Source organism: Oryx dammah, unplaced genomic scaffold (genome assembly GCF_014754425.2).
Source record: "Oryx dammah isolate SB20612 unplaced genomic scaffold, SCBI_Odam_1.1 HiC_scaffold_2, whole genome shotgun sequence".
In the NCBI taxonomy this organism is placed as follows: Eukaryota; Metazoa; Chordata; class Mammalia; order Artiodactyla; family Bovidae; genus Oryx; species Oryx dammah.
The window spans coordinates 77,832,583-77,849,778 of NW_024070186.1; the positions used below are offsets into that span (position 1 = coordinate 77,832,583).

Genomic DNA, 17,196 nt, shown 5'->3' on the forward strand with positions numbered 1-17,196 from the left:
ATTTTTTCTAAGCAAACATAGTTTTTTCCTAAGTCTTAATAACAGTAAAGTCACATATTTTTACATCTTTTAGTCTCAGTTACACTTTTGTCTAAAGAACTAAAATGTAAAGTAAAATATATAGCTCCATCATTTGCTAAATCATTACATTTATTTTTCTCAAAGTACTAGATTTTATCACTCCCCCCACTGTTTTTAAAGCATTGCCATGTAAATCATCATAAAAACACTGCCCTAACATTTTTTTATTCTATTTATGTGAGTCAGAGAGATGAAGGAACTTTCTCTAGATTTTAGATGGAGTCTGTGTGGGCAGGTTCCTTGTCTGTCTGAGTTTTCTTATCTGCAAAATTGACCTTAGAAAAGCAATCCAACAAGGAAAGTATGCAGTTCTAACCCAAACTTACTTCTTAAAGGTCATCAAACTAATATCTAATAGCACTTCTTTTCTTAAATTGTGATATCAAGATGATGGTTGCCAAAAGAAAAGAACTGTGTGTATGAAACAAACTCAAACAGTTGAAAAATAGATATTTTAAATTTAAAATATGGTGAAATAGGATGATATTTTCAGAAAATTTTGGGAAACTCCAGAAAATTTGTACCATAAAAGAGTTTTAACTCTTGCCTATCCTTGTGTTCCTATGCTGACAGACTGTTCTTTGAGGTTTATAGCACTGTGTACACGCTTCCCTTCTATATGATAACTGCAGTTAACACAATAATGGCCCCAAAGATGTCCATGTCCTAATCTCTGGAGCCTGTGAATATGTCCAGTTGCATGGCAGAGGAGAATAAAAGTTGCAGATGGAGTTGATCTTGAAGATCTGTAGAAATGAATGATAAGAGACAGAAGAAGTCTTTGGAATGATGTAATCTGAGAAAGATTTCAATACCCTTTTTTGGCTTTGAACATGGAGGAAGGGAACCATAAGCCAAGGAGTGATGGTGGCCTCTAAATGCTAGAAAAGCAAGGAAATGGATTCCCTGGAGACTCCAACAAGGAGTGCGACACAGCTGAAACTTGGTTTTAGCCCAGTGAGACTCATGACAGCCTTCTTTTTTTATAGAATTCTATGGTAATCCATTTGTGTTATATGTAAAGGACTGTTTGTGGTAGATTTTTGCAATACCAATAGAAAACTGATACAATGTTATGTTGGTATTATCTGTTTAAAAATTTGTTCAGTCCTCCAGACAGTGAATTTCTCAAAGCCTACAGTGTTGTAATTAAAAAACAAAAACAAAGCACTTAACACTATAATACATTAAAGGAATGAAATTTCTGTCAAACTGGAGAGATCTCATATTTACTGAATGTGTATATGCCATATGCCCAGCACTGCTCTAAATATCATGCTTTGAAAAATTTGCTTACTCCTTAGGAACATTGTTTTAACCTTCCTGATTCTTAATCTCATCCGTAAAATGAGTTCAATGGCTAGATCAGAGTTGCCAGATTTTTTCTGGAAGTTAAGATGGAAATGTTTTAGGTTTCCCTGGCTGTAAGGTCTTTGTTCCAGCTGCTCAGTTCTACCAACAGAACAGAGAAGCAGTCATAGATGAAAAATGAATTCATGACTGTAGCTGTATTCCAATAAAACTTTATTTACAAAACAGGAGACAGTTTGGATTTGGCCATTGTTTGCTGACCCGTAGACTAGCAGAACCTCCTTTCTAATTCCTTTCTAATGTGATGATTTTGTGAGTTTTTAAAGTTGTACCATTAGCACCAGTTAAGCCATGAAAGTGCCAGTAGGACTTAGAGAAGTAACTTGAGTAATGGGATGAGTCTATTTATAAGAAACAGCATGATATTGCTGATTTGAGTGCCAGGAAGGGAACGGCCACCATGTCCTCAGCAAAGAGACCCAGGGCAAGCACTCTTAAGGATGAGACATAAGGAGAACCTTGAATGCCAAGACAGCTCACTGAACTTGAAACTCAAAGAAGTGGAACTACTGTTGGAGAGCTAAAAGGAGCCATAAATCCATTGCCCTCTGGAATGAAAGACCTTCCGAGGCAGCTGGCCAAATGAAGCAGGAAGAGGGGCAAGATCCGCACTTCGCTAAATTATGTTTTTGGGCAGCCAGGCCAGGTCTGCTAAAATAACAAGGTACCTGAACTCCTGCCCAGAACACGTCACCAAACTTTGCATTGGGACTGTCTCCTCTCACATGACTTCCTAATCTGAGGAAGTGAAGAAACCAGAGTGAATGAAATACAAAGAATGAGGTTTTTCTTGGAGTGCCTCCCTAGAGACAAACTTGACTTTTCAGGAGATTACTTTTTGAATTCTCTATTCTAATTAAAAAAAAAAAAGTAAGTTCATGGATCTAATAGATTTTACAGAATCTAATAGGCTTTGGAGGCCTTTTGAAGCTCATGATGCAAGACTTGCCCATTTAAGTGTGGGGGTTTATAGGTCAATGTGGGGCAAAAAGAACCCATCCAAAACTAAGCAAAAGGCACTGGGGTCTGGGGATGTTCTTGTTGGTCTGACTGCCTGGTTGGGGTGGTGACTGTTGTTTTGCCTTGGCTATCTCACAGGGTTTTCAGGACAAAACTGACTTGTTTGATTGATTCATCACAATAGCTTGTTTATGTCTTACAAATAGTTCAAGAACAGTTTGTCCATAATAAAAGTGACCTAGTAATACTCCCAAAGCCAAGGAAATGTTGGGTTAATCAGTTGCAGAAGCACTTGATGTGCCAAGTTAGTGCCACCTCAGGGCTCTTTATGTGGTTCCTTTCCAAGATTTCTAAACATTCCAGAGAGAACCCAGTATTTGTTTATTTCACTGCTAGGGCTTCATTTTGCTATTGTTTTAGTTACACTCCGATGCCTCTCTCCCACTCTTTCTCTCTTCCTTACACATATATACACTTATTTTGAGATTGATAACTACTCAGATTCTTCCTTCAAAGGATAATTTAATTTGGCTAGGATTCAACTTGTGGTTGTTGAGAATTCATGCATATACCCACTCTGCAAATATTTTCTTAACTCTTCTCTATCTCAATTCTCTGAAGCGTGGGAAGAGGTACTTTTGGGCTCAAGTGATGAATCATACCTGATGTATGCCCTCAAGGAACACACAGTGCAGGCAAATGGTCCCTGTATTCTCAACAAGATGCATCGTGAACATGCTGTCGAAGGGCTTCATGGAGTGAGAGTTGGGAAGGTGCTTTTATTGGGAGTAGCCACGGAGTCTAGCTATTGGGGTTAGCCAAGGTCACCACTTGGAAGGTGAACCAGGCCTCCAAGAATAGCTTGGGCTTCAAAATGAAGAGGGAGGTCTTGGTGGATACAACGGCAAGAGCAAAGGCATGAGTCAAGGAAGGTAGTTGGATGGATGACTGGGTGTGTAGCTGAGTGAAAGCCACTGTTCTGAAGTACAGGATTTGCATAGCTTCTGTTAGCAGCAGTGATCTCAAAGAATGCATATGATTCATACTCACCAGAGCACTCTAAGAAGGTATAAGGTGGAGCTAACTTTCAAGTTGCTCTCCATTTCCTCCTAAGAGGCCTGTCTTGTTTAAAGATTCTGCCTGTGTGGCATGAAATCCTGTCCGGTCACGGGAAGCTTGGAGCAGGGGTCTTACCAAGTCTCTAGAATTCCTAAACCATTCTCTAAAACCTAGCAAAGTTGCCATTGATTCAGTTGGTCATGTATGTGAGGATTCATTTCTTGCCTCTCTATTCTATTTCTTTGGTCTTTATGTCTGGCCTTATACCTGTTTCATACTCTTTTGGTTACTGTAACTTTTTGGTGAGTTTTGAATCCAGGAAGGGAGAATCTCCAACTTTGTCCTCCCTCTCCCTCAAAGATTGTTTTGGTTATTTGGTGGCCAATGGAAGTTTTCAATCTGGTACCAGTGTATGTGATTAGTTGGAAACGAATAGATTGGGAAGAATGGAAACCATTTCAACTGTTTGTTAAGTTTAGATATGAGGTAACTCGTCATTAAGTATTTTGGTGGCAGTAGAACTGCAGAGCAGTAAATGAATTTGAAAATTTTGAAATCATTTAATATGGTTTGTTATAGTCAGTGTGAATGAATGAGAGAATAAAAAGAAAATAGGATTTCTCCTAACCTTTGTGATTGGGAGAACTGTACTAAAATAAATAGAAAAATAGAGTACACAAGGGGAGCTGAGCATGTCTGTGGGTTAGGGTATCTGAATTCAATTTTGAGCACTGAGCTAGAGGTTCAGATGGGGATGCACCACCATCAGTTATAGATACTGATGTGGATACAGATAAAGAGTGGCATGGTTACTGTAGGTATTATATTGCTTATAAATGGTGTGTTCATTTAGAATTGGTTTTTTTAATACAATGTATTCACTGTTAGTATGGTGTCAAGAGCCAAATGAAGGGACATGGTTGACGAGAGAAGCAAAGATGGAGATCTGGTAAAGGTAATTCCATGAAGCTTCTGTGCATTGCCTTTGCTCAGAGGAAAGAGAGCACTGGATACTGTTGACCTGTGTTTTATTTTGAAGTGACTGTTATTACTAGGGTCTGCAGTTCTTAGCCTTGATCTCTTGGAGCCTAATGTTCCTGTTCTCCAGCTGAGAGAGACTAATTCACCGCCTTGTGTTGTAAACACTCACTCATTTTAACTGATTACACCTCCAATGATTCTCAAATCACTAAAATTACTAATTGCTATTCCTTACACATCAAAGAATGAATCCTGAATAATTAACCCCAAATAAAATTAGATGAATTGGCCCTTTTAATTAGAGTCCCTGCTGCTGTTTGTTCTGAGTTTCCTTTTCTTACTGTTAAGAGACTTTTAGAATGATTAAAACTGTTTAAGACTTAAACAGCCAGTGACCTTTTAATACAATATAAATCCATGAAAGCAATATTTCAGCTAGCAGGTGGCGAAGTAAATTTTTAGAGCAAGTACCTGTCAGCTTCAGTATTCTTTTGGAAAAAAAAAATACATGCCAAAAAACAGCCACCTTGAAATGAAATGAGTGTCTCTATTTGATTATTTTTAAAGCATTTATGCATTTGCTAAGCCTCAGTCTCGATGAAATGGCAGGGTTGAAGGAGAGTGAGTAATGGTTGGCATCATTTTATATAAATAGTAACAAGAATTTCTCAGTGAGAGGAATTTGAAGTCATTTGTGCATAAAAGATGAAGACTGGAGAAATCACAGGAGGCCCCTGGTCTCAGACAGCCCTTCTTATCCTCAGGGAGTCTCCTGAGGCAGGGGAATGGGCTCACACAGTGGGACCCAGGAAGCAGGATGGGATTTCATTGGTGCGGATCCGTAAACTAGGATTCCCAGTCCATCCATGCTTCCTTTAGCCTGGATGTTATTGAAGATTTCACTTGTTTCCGATCATCTAATCCAAGTGTCCTAAATAGTAAGAATCTCTCCTCTTCTTCATCGTCTTCTGAATTTGTAGGGGCTGGGCAGGGTTCCTCCTCATTCTCAAACAGCTTCTGTTTCTCACACTAAATTTGCCACCTGTTGTGGTAAATGGGACCTCAGTCAGAAGTTAGGAGGTATGGGGTCACAGTGGGTTTCTTGGTATGGTTTTACACTTTATGTGTGGTTCCCTTTACCATATAGGTTGAAATTTCTCCATCTATAAAATAAAATTATTGGTCTACACTTTTTGTCTTAAAAAGTCATTTTTCTTATTTTTTTGCTTAAATTGTAAAATAAATTTTTCCTTTTTTCTTTGAAATGATCCCAGACTTTACACAAATGTTGAAAAATAGCATAAAGGATTCTTACTTTGCCTTTTTCCAGTTTCCCCACATGTTGATATCTTTCATAATCATACTGCATTACCAAAATCAGGTAATTAACACACAGAGACAATACTTCTTCCTAATATACAGACTTTATTCAGATTTTATCAGCTATCTTATTAAGATTCCTTTTCTGGTTTAGGATCCCATCTAGAACCACAAGTTGCATTTAGTTGCCTTGTCTTTCAGGATAGCTTCTCAGTCTTACATTGTTTTTCATGAAGGTCAGTGACTCTTAACCAGGCTGCATGTTGCAATCATGTGAGGAGCGTGCCAAGATACTTGGTCTGGCTTCCAACCCCAAAGAGGCTGATCTAAGAACTGTAGAGTGGGACCTCACTAGATGTAGTATAAGAAAGTGCTCCATGAGATGCCTTTGGACACTTTCCTTAAAATCAGAGTTGTTTCCATACCTCAGGCACTACCCTTTTGAGTTTCTATCCATGTGACCTTGCTTCTTCTAGTTCTTCATTTCCCTGTTCCTCCTTTATGGGCAGAAACCTGACCTTCCAACATTCCTGGAGAGTTTGAAGGAGTTTCTAGGTACCTTATGAGATGTAAATACTGTTAAGACCTGTCTCCAGGAGTTTTATTACAGAAGAAAGATCAAGTACAGTACACTTGGTTGAAATGTTTCTTGAGGCTTGCATGTCCCCATAACCGTGTGGTGACTTAGGGATGAGGGACCCAGGGTCTGTATTTTGACGACATGCTCTGAGTACGTTAGACATGCTCTGAGTAAGTTAATGTGTAAAAACAATGACAACAATAGTAAAACTAGGTGGCTACTTTAAGACTGATGTTATTAAATGTCATGCTGTGAGCATCATGCAGAACCAACAATATTATAGTGCATTGCCCTTGCATTAGTAATGGAAAGGGGCAAAATGGTTTATGGTAGAAATACCTATGCTCATTCTTTCAGAGTTCAGTTCAGTTTAATATAATATAGATTTATAATAGTTATTTATAATAGTGATACTATTATTTATCAGGCATCTGTTGTGTGCTCTGTTGATTTTGTTCAGTCACTAAGTTGTGTCCAACTCTTTGTGACTCCCTGAACTGCAGCATGCCCGGCTTCCTTGTCCTTCACTGTCTCCCGGAGTTTGCTCAGACTCCTGTCCATTGAGTCAACGATGCCATCCAACACATCTCATCCTCTGTCATCCCCTTCGCCTGTGCTCAATTTTTCCCAGCATGAGCATCTTTTCCAGTGAGTTCACCCTTCACATCAGGTGGCCAAAGTATTGGAGCTTCAGCTTTAGTACCAGTCCTTTCAATGAATATTCAGGGTTGATTTCCTTTAGGATTGATGGGTTTGATCTCCTTATATTCTCTAAAACAGAGAGCCTGCCTTCAAGGTGCTTTTAGTCTTGTAGGAGAAACCAGTAGGTATGCAGTTAAATAATGGAGAGCAGAGTATGTGCTACAAAAGGGCTGAATCAGGAAGAAGCAGTATGTTGTCATTGGGAGTAAGGATGTGTCAGTCTATCCAGATATAGCAGCGGTGAAGTAGGTTTAAATGAGCTATTTAAAGTGTTTTTATTTGCAACCGTACTCCCTCCAACTCCATCACCATCTTTGGAGAGAAGGTAAGCGTTTGGCCTCAGTGGCCGCCACAGAGCCATGTCCCATCTCTAAGGATAAGGGGTATTTTTGGAATAGTCTCTCAGCACATTGATATTTGTTTGCCAGCTTCTTTTTCAGTGGTTGAGATTTTTCGCTTCTCTTGATTGTTGTCTCATTCTGTGCCCACAACATGAATTTTTAATTTTTATTTCATTTTTATCTGAAAAAAATTCACTTTTTGTTATAGGGGGCTGCAGGGACCTCAGTAGTTGGTAGAAGATTGATGCCTCAAGCTTAAATCATGGCCCTGTTTATTCTGAGTGCCCATCTTTGGAAACCAAAAGTATATGGTGTGGTCTGTTGCTTTGGTGGTAATTACTGTCTTTTTGTAAGACAGTTGACACTTGGTGGATTCAAAAATTCTGTTTGGTTTTAGTCCATTTGCAGAACCAGAGTGCCCTCCTAATTTCATATTATTTGAAAATCATTCCGTGTTTTTTGACTAAGAAAGTGAATTTGTTTTTCAACAATTGGAAACCACTATGTGATAGAGAAACACAACATACTTAGATATGATGCACTAAGGTGTTTCACCTTTTTACAGAGTATTTATTTGTGGTTAGGCATGAGGCCTATTGAACTCAGTGAAGACCTAGGGATTCTGTTTTAGCTAGATGTAGAGTGAAACTGTCCATTTGAAAATCAGGGAGACTTCATCTACTTTAGGATAATGATTCTTCCTGCTTTTAATTTGAGAATCTCAAAGAGCATTTCAAGCTAAGTTATTTAGAAGGATGACGGAGACATTACATTTTGGCTTGGGTAAATATAGTGATGCATTAAAATTAAACACTGGCTTAAGTAGATTCTGCAATTCATCTCAAAGTATCTTCCTTTTGATTTTTAAAAAATGCATGCCTACAATTCACATTTATTGTATAACAAACCAAAAGGAAAAGGCATTAAAAAATAACACTTGTCACCCCATGAGTTATAGATTACAATTGTTAGCATATACAGATTGTTTATACAGAAATAATGCCATATTATAAACCCTATTTAGTAGCCCACTTTTTTCCTCACAAGGTAATATATCAGAAACATGTATTCATGTTCTTTTCTAGATACTCCATGACTCACACCTTCACTAGATTTAAGTCATTGTTCAAATATCACCTCCATGAAGCATTTTCCAATTATTCTCCTTAAAACTGTGACTTTCCATCATCACCCTAGCATTCGCTTTCCCCTTGCTTGCCCTATATATCTATAAAGTACTTATCAAGATTTGATACTAAGTATGTTTTATGTAATTTATTTTTAAGAGGTCTTCTGATAGTATATAAATTCCATGAGTGCAGCTCTTTGTGTTTGTTTTACTTATTTGTTTGTTTGAGATTTCCTTCTGGTGTCTAATGTCTGGCACATAGAAGGCACCCATCAATGACTAAATAAATGTTACATCTAGATAAACATCATTATTTTTGATGACCACGCCATTTTCCAGTGTGTGATTGCAGTTGATTTTTTAAACCCATACTTTATTGATGAATAGTCTCATCATTTCCATCATATTTCACTGTGGTTAAGTTTCTTTAACATGCTTCCCTGTATACCCTTTAGTCATTTCTTTAGTAGAATAATTTATTGTAATTGGTATTACTACATCAAAGTTTATGAATATTTTTAAGGCTTTTTGATATCTGTTGCCAAATTTTCTTGAGAAAGTTTTATCTCTAATACTCTTATTTATATATAAGTAGCATACACAAGTGCTGAATTTCTTATACTCTCTTATACCAATATTGTGTTTCCTTGCTCTTTTGGATCTTAGTCCTTTCATTTAAATTATATGACTTAGAAAATTAAGTATTATCAGAATCAACAATTTGCTTTTTTAAGTTAAGGAGCAGATAGTAAAAATAGAGGAAAAGTAGAAAGGGTACTCTCCTAATGTATAATTATATATAATAAAAGCCTGAACTCCAAAACTGTCTGATTTGAGAACTAGAGAACTGAAGCTATTTGGTTGAAGTCACATATCGTCTCATTTACAGATGAAGATGTGTCATTTAAGGGGGGCGGTGTTGTTGCTATTTTGATGACAATGAGGACAGGGAACCAGGGATGCCCAGCCTTGCCCTGATAATTATCACTTCTGCCAGTGAGTTCTCAAAGGGGCTGCACACTTAAGGAACAAGAACAAAATGGAAATTCAGGAACTGCTTTATTAGTAGCTCCATGAATGCTTAATCCAGGACAGAGATCTGTGTTCACACTGAGATGGTGCTTAGGCTATGGGTCTGCTGCTGCTGCTGCTACTGCTAAGTCGCTTCAGTCGTGTCTGACTCTGTGGAACCCCAGAGACGGCAGCCCAGCAGGCTCCCCCGACCCTGAGATTTTCCAGGCAAGAACATTGGAGCAGGTTGCCATTTCCTTCTCCAATGCATGAAAGTGAAAAGTGAAAGTGAAGTCGCTCAATCATGTCTGACTCTTAGCAACTCCGTGGACTGCAGCCTACCAGGCTCCTCTGTCCATGGGATTTTCCAGGCAAGAGTACTGGAGTGGGGTGCCATTGCCTTCTCCAGGCTATGGCTCTGGGAATAAGCCAAAGATTTAGCCTATCTCTAGTAGGAACCACACATTGGGTAAATCAGGGCTCTTTCTTTCATTTTTTCAGTTAGAACCAATGGGTAGTGAATAGATTGAGACGACTGATAAATGATGCATTAAATGGGACCCTCAGCGGTTTCTTGATCTCTGCTGTACATAGCCCAATATTTCCTGGTGGTTTTAAAAAACTTATATAGCTCTACATTTGCAGGTGGCACATTTCCAGGTACTGGCTGTTCTTTTCTGAATTGTGTGTATGTGTTATTTTAAAATAAGTGGGTAAAACAACAGGTTAAAAATTTGTATTAATGAAAAATGAGTTTTTCTTGCACACTTGTTCCCCAGTTACAAAATTGAGCATCTTAGAGACAACTTGCTGCTAACAATTTCTTGGGAATCTACTTAAAAGATTCTCCATGATAAAATAGGCAAACCTGGATAGATATTATATATATTATCACACAATAAAGGTTTGCTGTCCTAGACCTTAATACTTGATTTTTAAAATATTTTATTCAGTGTGCTTTCTCGTAGAGTTTTCTTGGCAGTACATGTTTAAATGCAAATTGAAGATGGATTTGAGGGTAAAATTGTAAGTAAATTCTTCAACTGCTTGTTATAATAAATTGCCTGTTATTTATGAGGAGAATGTTACAGCTGTGACATAACTCAATCATCTCAGAGAGATTTCTTCACTCCTGTCACATTTATTTTATCTTCTCACTTGTTCTCTTCACTCAACCTTGCTCGGAAAGCTTTATCTTCTCAGACTTGGTCTCCTTTAGTGAGTGGGCAAGTTTAGACTCAGCGGCTCTTTTGTGTATAAGTAAAAGGAAAATGAAAGTGTCATCTATCGTGTGTAAATGTACAAGTCACCACGATCACATACACATTGTCCATGTGACTTACATGCAGTTTAGCTTAGCAATGTCCAAACTGTGAGTTGAGGCCCTTTCATGGGTCACAGTTGCGCTTTAGTGGGTTATAAACCACACCTTTGAAATAAATAAACAGAAAATGTCAAAGTGCCTTACATGCAGTAGGTATGATTTCATGAAACTGTTGTTTCAGATATATATGTACTTATTTATATATCTCCAGATAGGAGTTTTGCATCATCACATCAAAGGTTATTTCTTTACTCTGGATTGTTGTCAAAATAGTTCAGAATCTCAGTTTTAACTGATTTGATCTGTAGAGTGACACTGTGAAGCAGATGTTATTAAATGTTTTCTTCACTTAATAGGTGAGGAAAACTGAACATGAGATGGTAGTATATTACCTTTTCCAAAGTAAAGGTTAGCACTGGAGTGTGCATTTTAAGCCTTGCTATTTTCTTTGGAACATATTTCCTTTCTCTATTAGTTACTATTAATGGAAAAGAGTAACTGTCTTTACTTGAAGCTTATTATTTGGTCACCATAGTTATTTTTATTCTCTGTGCGTGTGTTCCAGCCCAATCTCTTATGTACTCATAATTTAAATTCTTAATCTGAGGAGCTTCTAAGTAATTTTACTTCCCTTAAAGTTAGGTTTTCCTTAACCAGAAAGTCTCCATTTAAGAAAGATAGGGAGCCAACATCTGCCAGCTGGAAGAACCCTAGAGCCATGCTCCTCCATGTGTGGTCCATGAATCTACATCAGAATCTCTTGGGAGCATGTTAGAAATGCAGAATCTCAAGTCTCACCACAGACCTGCTGAGTCAAAACCTACATTTTAACTAGATCTTTTTTGTGATGTGAACATTGATGTTTGAAAAGCATCTAAGATATCAGGTCATTTTGTTTTTAAACATCAATTGAGGGATTAAAATGACTTTTTAGTTTTTTTAGTTTTTCAACCTATGTTTACTGATGGATAATATGGCCCTAAACTTACGCCAATGGCACCCCACTCCAGCACTCTTGCCTGGGAAGTCCCATGGATGGAGGAGCCTGGTAGGCTGCAGTCCATGGGGTCCCTAAGAGTTGGACACGACTGAGCGACTCCACTTTCACTTTTCACTTCCATGCATTGGAGAAGGAAATGGCAACCCACTCCAGTGTTCTTGCCTGGAGAATCCCAGGGACGGGGGAGCCTGGTGGGCTGCCATCTATGGGGTCGCACAGAGTTGGACACGACTGAAGTGACTTAGCAGCAGCAGCAAACTTATGCCAGGTGGTGAGGGTATAAAGATACATTATGATAGGGCTTTGTTTTTTTAGAAGTTTCGGTTCTAACTGGGAGAGAATGACCGTAAACACAAATGCAATCAAGTAGTATAGATATTTTGACATTTGTGTAAGAGGCACAAAAGGAGCTGTTATCTGAACCTGTAGGTGTGTGTGTATATGTAGGTTTACATGGATATTTGGATCATGAAGAAAGAGAATGATGCTTGCTTTTGTTGTTGCTGTTAACCATGGTAAATTAATTGAGACTTTATTGACGATCTGAGTTTAATTACTCCCTTGTGCTTTTGCAATACAATCACGTATAACCAGTAATGTACCATCTTCTTTGTTGGTAAATTCGTGTTCGTTTCTCCCATAATGGGGGACTTTGTATTACCTAGGGCTAAGCAAATTTTGTTTACACATGCCTGAGCCATGTTACTAGAGTAACTACAGTAGGTGTAACTCAGCTACTACGAAGGAGCCACATCTGGTTCTCAGTGCCACTGCCTTTTTTACCCCTAGACTAGAAAGGGTAGCTTGAGAAAATAAACAGAGCTGGCTTTGGGGGAGTTTTTCCTCACTCTTTTCAAGTTAATGGTATTCACAACAGGCTGTTCTCTGATGTAAACTGGCATAAAGTACTGTTTGGGAATCAGGGATACAATATTTTGTGAACCACAATCACCCTTTAACTGCCTCCTGGTGCTGCATCTAGCACAAAGTATAAACGTTTTGAATATTAGCTGAATGACTTGGGATGACGTGGAACATTTTAAACTAGATCTTTCCTTGCTTCTCTCCAGGGAATTCTGAGGCTCCATTTCCAGCTGTGTATTTCACTAAACCATTTTATCTGGTAACTGAGGGATGATGTATTTTGCAGGCTGGGTAGGCTTTGGATGGTGAGGCAAAGGGTAAGGAGGGGACCAGGGTTTATAGAAATGTGTCTATGACTACTCTACTTCTTATAAAACCACATGTTTCTTTCTTAGGTTTTATGTACCATGCATTTTCCATTTGCCTAATGTGTGTCCTTTTTTTCCCTTTTGACTTGCTTGTTTGATTTATTCAATGCCCCTGTAATTCACAGAGTCTGGGAGTACACTTGAATTCCCCAGCAAGCCCAGAGGACAGGGCATGCATTGATGTGAAGGTCGACAGCTTAGCATTGCTGGTTGGAAGGTGCTTGCAGCGGGTTCTGTCCAGCTGCTTTTCTCTAAGAGGATCACCACCACCTCTACTACCTCTGGCCCCAAGCATGTCAGCCAAATGCTCTTTCTTTGTTTGAAGAAATGTACTGGAAAGGAAAGGATCCCTCTACATTTGTATACACATATTTGTTTCTGTTCATTTGCCATCTTCCTTATACATGGATATGGTGTCTTTTCTCTTAAGCCAAAATTATTCTTACTGCAATTTAGAGGAGTTTTCTTTTGTTGACTCACCTGTTAAAATGGTGAGTGAACCTTAAGTCAGAATACACATGAGTTCTAAGTCTGTTTTAAAATAGTTACTAGGAGTTTTTCATTCCAGCTATCTTAACTAGTTATGCTTCCCTTCAAAAGATCCCTTTTCTATCCCTTTGTTATGTGTATATCTGTTTTCTAGACATTTTTCATTCCTCCACATCCTTTTGTGGCTTAGTGGCAAAGAATCTGCTGATGTAGGACCCACAGGAGATGCAGGTTTAGTGCCTAGGTCCGAAAGATCCCTTGGAAGAGGAAATGGCAACCCAATCCAGAATTCTTGCCTGAGAAATCCCATGGAGAGAGGAGCATGGCAGTCTACAGTCCATGGGATTGCAAAATAATCGGATACAATTTAGCAACTAAACACTGACAAACACATCCTTTTAAACTGTGAGCTCCACTTTAAAGAACATAATGGGAAGCTCTGATAATTGAGCTTGTAAAATGGAAAATTTTGGTCTAACTTAATAACTCATCAAAATAAGAAGAAAATTATTATGAGGTTATCACTATGGCTTTAACAGTCTGCCTAATCTTGCCTGGAATACATGGTCTGGATTTATGTTGTTTACAAGATAATTTTTTACACAAACAAATTCTGTTTTCTTTTTTGGTTCCTTTTCACTCTCCCAGAATCTCATCAACCTGTGCCTCACTATATTTAATTCCTCTGACAGAAATAAGGTGCTCAGAAATCCTCTTTTAAATTGAGTATAAAGAAGATATAGGCCCAGATAAAACACTGAATCTGAAAATTAAGCTGTGAAACAGAATTTGGTTGTCAGGTCTCTATCAACTTGGACTTCTTTACTGATCACTCAAAACTTTACTGTGGGCTTTAGTCTCATATGTGATGATTTTTTAATGGTGGAAGGTATCTTGGTGACAATTCTTTTTACTTAACAGGTGTTAAATATTTCTTTTAGGGCACTGTCTGGCTGCATGAAGGCCAAAGAGTTTCTTTCTCAGTCCTGACTACATATTAGAATTATCTGGGTTTTAAAGGAATATGGGTATCTGACCCCTCCTTCCCATTTCCATTCCCCATCCCCAAGATCCTGAGTGCATTAGTATGAGATAGAGTTTGGGCATCAGCATTTTAAGGTAAGATTCCTAGGTGATTCTAATATCTAGCCAAATATAGAACTATTAGATGGGGTTAATAAAGGTTTTTGAGACATATAATTAATAAGGATATAGATGAATTATATCTCCACATGTGTACACTCAGGCAGTTAAGAGAAGTACAGATGCTTCTATAAGACATGCCATTGAACTCAATTCTGTAGAGTCTAAGTAGAAATAATTTGACACTTTGTTCAATGCAGTAGTTCTCCAAGTGTGGTCCCAGGACTAGTAGCGCTAGCATCACTTGGGGATTTATTCAGAATGCAAATGATCAGACCCTGACCCAGATCTACTGAGTCCGAATTTCCAGGGATGGAACCCAGCAATCTGTGTTTTAACCAGACCTTCCAGAGATACTAGTGAGCTCTAAAGTCTCAAAGTCATCAACCTAGATAGTTGTTTTGGAAATAAGAGGTAGCTTAGGAAAATCTTAGCACAGTGCCTGGTGCATAGTGAGAGCCCCCAAATCATAGTGTGTTTGACATCTTGGTTGCCTGAATATGGTGGTAGATAGACTTGACAGCTGTTAGCTACTCTTCCAACTCTAAGACTGTTACTTTTTAAAAAATTATTTCATTGAGGTATAGTTGATTTACAACGTGTTCATTTATGCAGTATAGCACAGTGATTCAGTTATACATATATGTGCCTTCTTTTTATATTCTTTTCCATTGTGGTTTATCACAGGATTTTGAATATAATTCCCTGTGCTATACAGAAGGACCTTCATTACTATCCATTCCATATATAATGGTTTGCATCTGCCAGTCCTAAACTCCCAACCCCTCTCTATCCCACCTCTCCCTCCCTCATGGCAACTGCAAATCTGTTTTCTATGTAAGACTATTATTTATAAGATAGATGGAGCTCAAGTGAGTAGTCTCAAAGGTGTATCAAGACAACCAGTCCATGTCACCATCCTTCCACTGTGAGATATAGGTTTTTCTTTTTCTAAAGACCCAAGTTGTGATGTGTTAGTACTATCCAACAGTGACTCATTGAGTGGTAGGAACTATCATCTATCACTGAGTGTTAAACAGCTGAAATGCAAGGAAAAGCTGTTTATCCATTGAGGAGAAACAGTTCCCCAACATTCAAAAAGATCATTTTTATAAGGAAAAGGATATATAAATAATTTTTTATTTTTAGAAAATGAAAGTTTTCTTTTTTTAATATAATTTCTTGCAAAAAGTATTTAAAAAGATTCTATACTATTAACCCATAGCGATGTTGGATTTCCTAGTATCCTAAAGCCTGGATAGTATATAGATCTCCAAATTCGATGTTTCTTATTGCAGTTTCTCCCAATCTGTCCTGCACACACTTTAAGATTAGTCTTTAGTAAATCACATTCTTAAAAGTGTTTTCTTCTCAGAAATCCTTAATGGATCCTTACTTCATGCATGATAAAGTTCAAACTCTTAGTCAGATGTGGAACACACTTAAAAGCTTATTTTCATACTGCTCCAATTTTTATGACTTACTTCTGTTATTTACAGGCTTCCCTGATTGCTTAGCTGGTAAAGAATCCACCTGCAATGCAGGAGACCTCAGTTCAATTCCTAGGTCTGGAAGATCCAGTGGAAAAGGGATAAGCTACCCACTCCAATATTCTTGAACTTCCTTGGTGGCTCAGATGTTAAAAGAATCTGCCTATAATGCAGGAGACCTGGGTTTGATCCCTGGGTTTGGAAAATCCCCTGGAGGAGAGCATAGCAATCCACTCCAGTGTTTTTCCCTGGAGAATCCCCATGGACAGAGGAGCTTGATGGGTTACAGTCCATGGGGTAACAAAGAGTTGGACCCAACTGAGCGACTAAGTGCAGCACAGCACAATGTTATTTACATTCCTGTCTTTATGCTGTATTATAACTTGCTCTTTATTTTTAAGCCCTAATTTTTTCTAACCTTTATACTTTTATTTTCCTTTCTTTCTGCCTAGCATGAACTTATGCTGTACATCATAATGTTCATTGACTCTATATATAGAGCTGTGTGGCGTGTGAGAGCTTAGTTCTGGGACCAGGACTCGTACTTGCGCCTCCTGCATTGGAAGTGCAGAGTCTTAATCATGGGACCGCCAGGGAAGTCCCTTTCGTGTGTGCATGTGTGTGTGAGCATTCCGTTGTGACTGACTCTTTTGCATTCCCATGGATTATAGCCTGTCAGACTCCTCTGTCCATGGAATTTTCCAGGCAAGAATACTGGAGTGGGTTGCCATTTCCTGCTCCAGGGGATATTTCCAACCCAGGGATGGAACCCACATCTCCTTCATCTCCTGCACTGGCAAGTGGATTCTTTACTACTGAGCCATCTGGCCAGTGTAGCTTCCTTGTTCCTCCAACTGCACTTCCCTTTATCTTAAATTCCAAAAGAGCGTGTCTGTAGATTCTTAATAAATTTCATCTTGTATTATCTTACCTATTTATACATTTTTTTCCTCCTCTAGTTGACTGAAAATGTATTGAGAACA

The 17,196-nt window shown here is 38.4% G+C and overlaps 1 protein-coding gene across 1 annotated transcript in view; it reads left to right on the forward strand.

Annotated features, from left to right (window-relative positions):
- Positions 1-17,196, forward strand: part of LOC120872594 (LIM domain containing preferred translocation partner in lipoma) — a 741,069-nt gene that overhangs the window by 298,219 nt on the left and 425,654 nt on the right. The gene's annotated exons all lie outside the window — the stretch shown is intronic.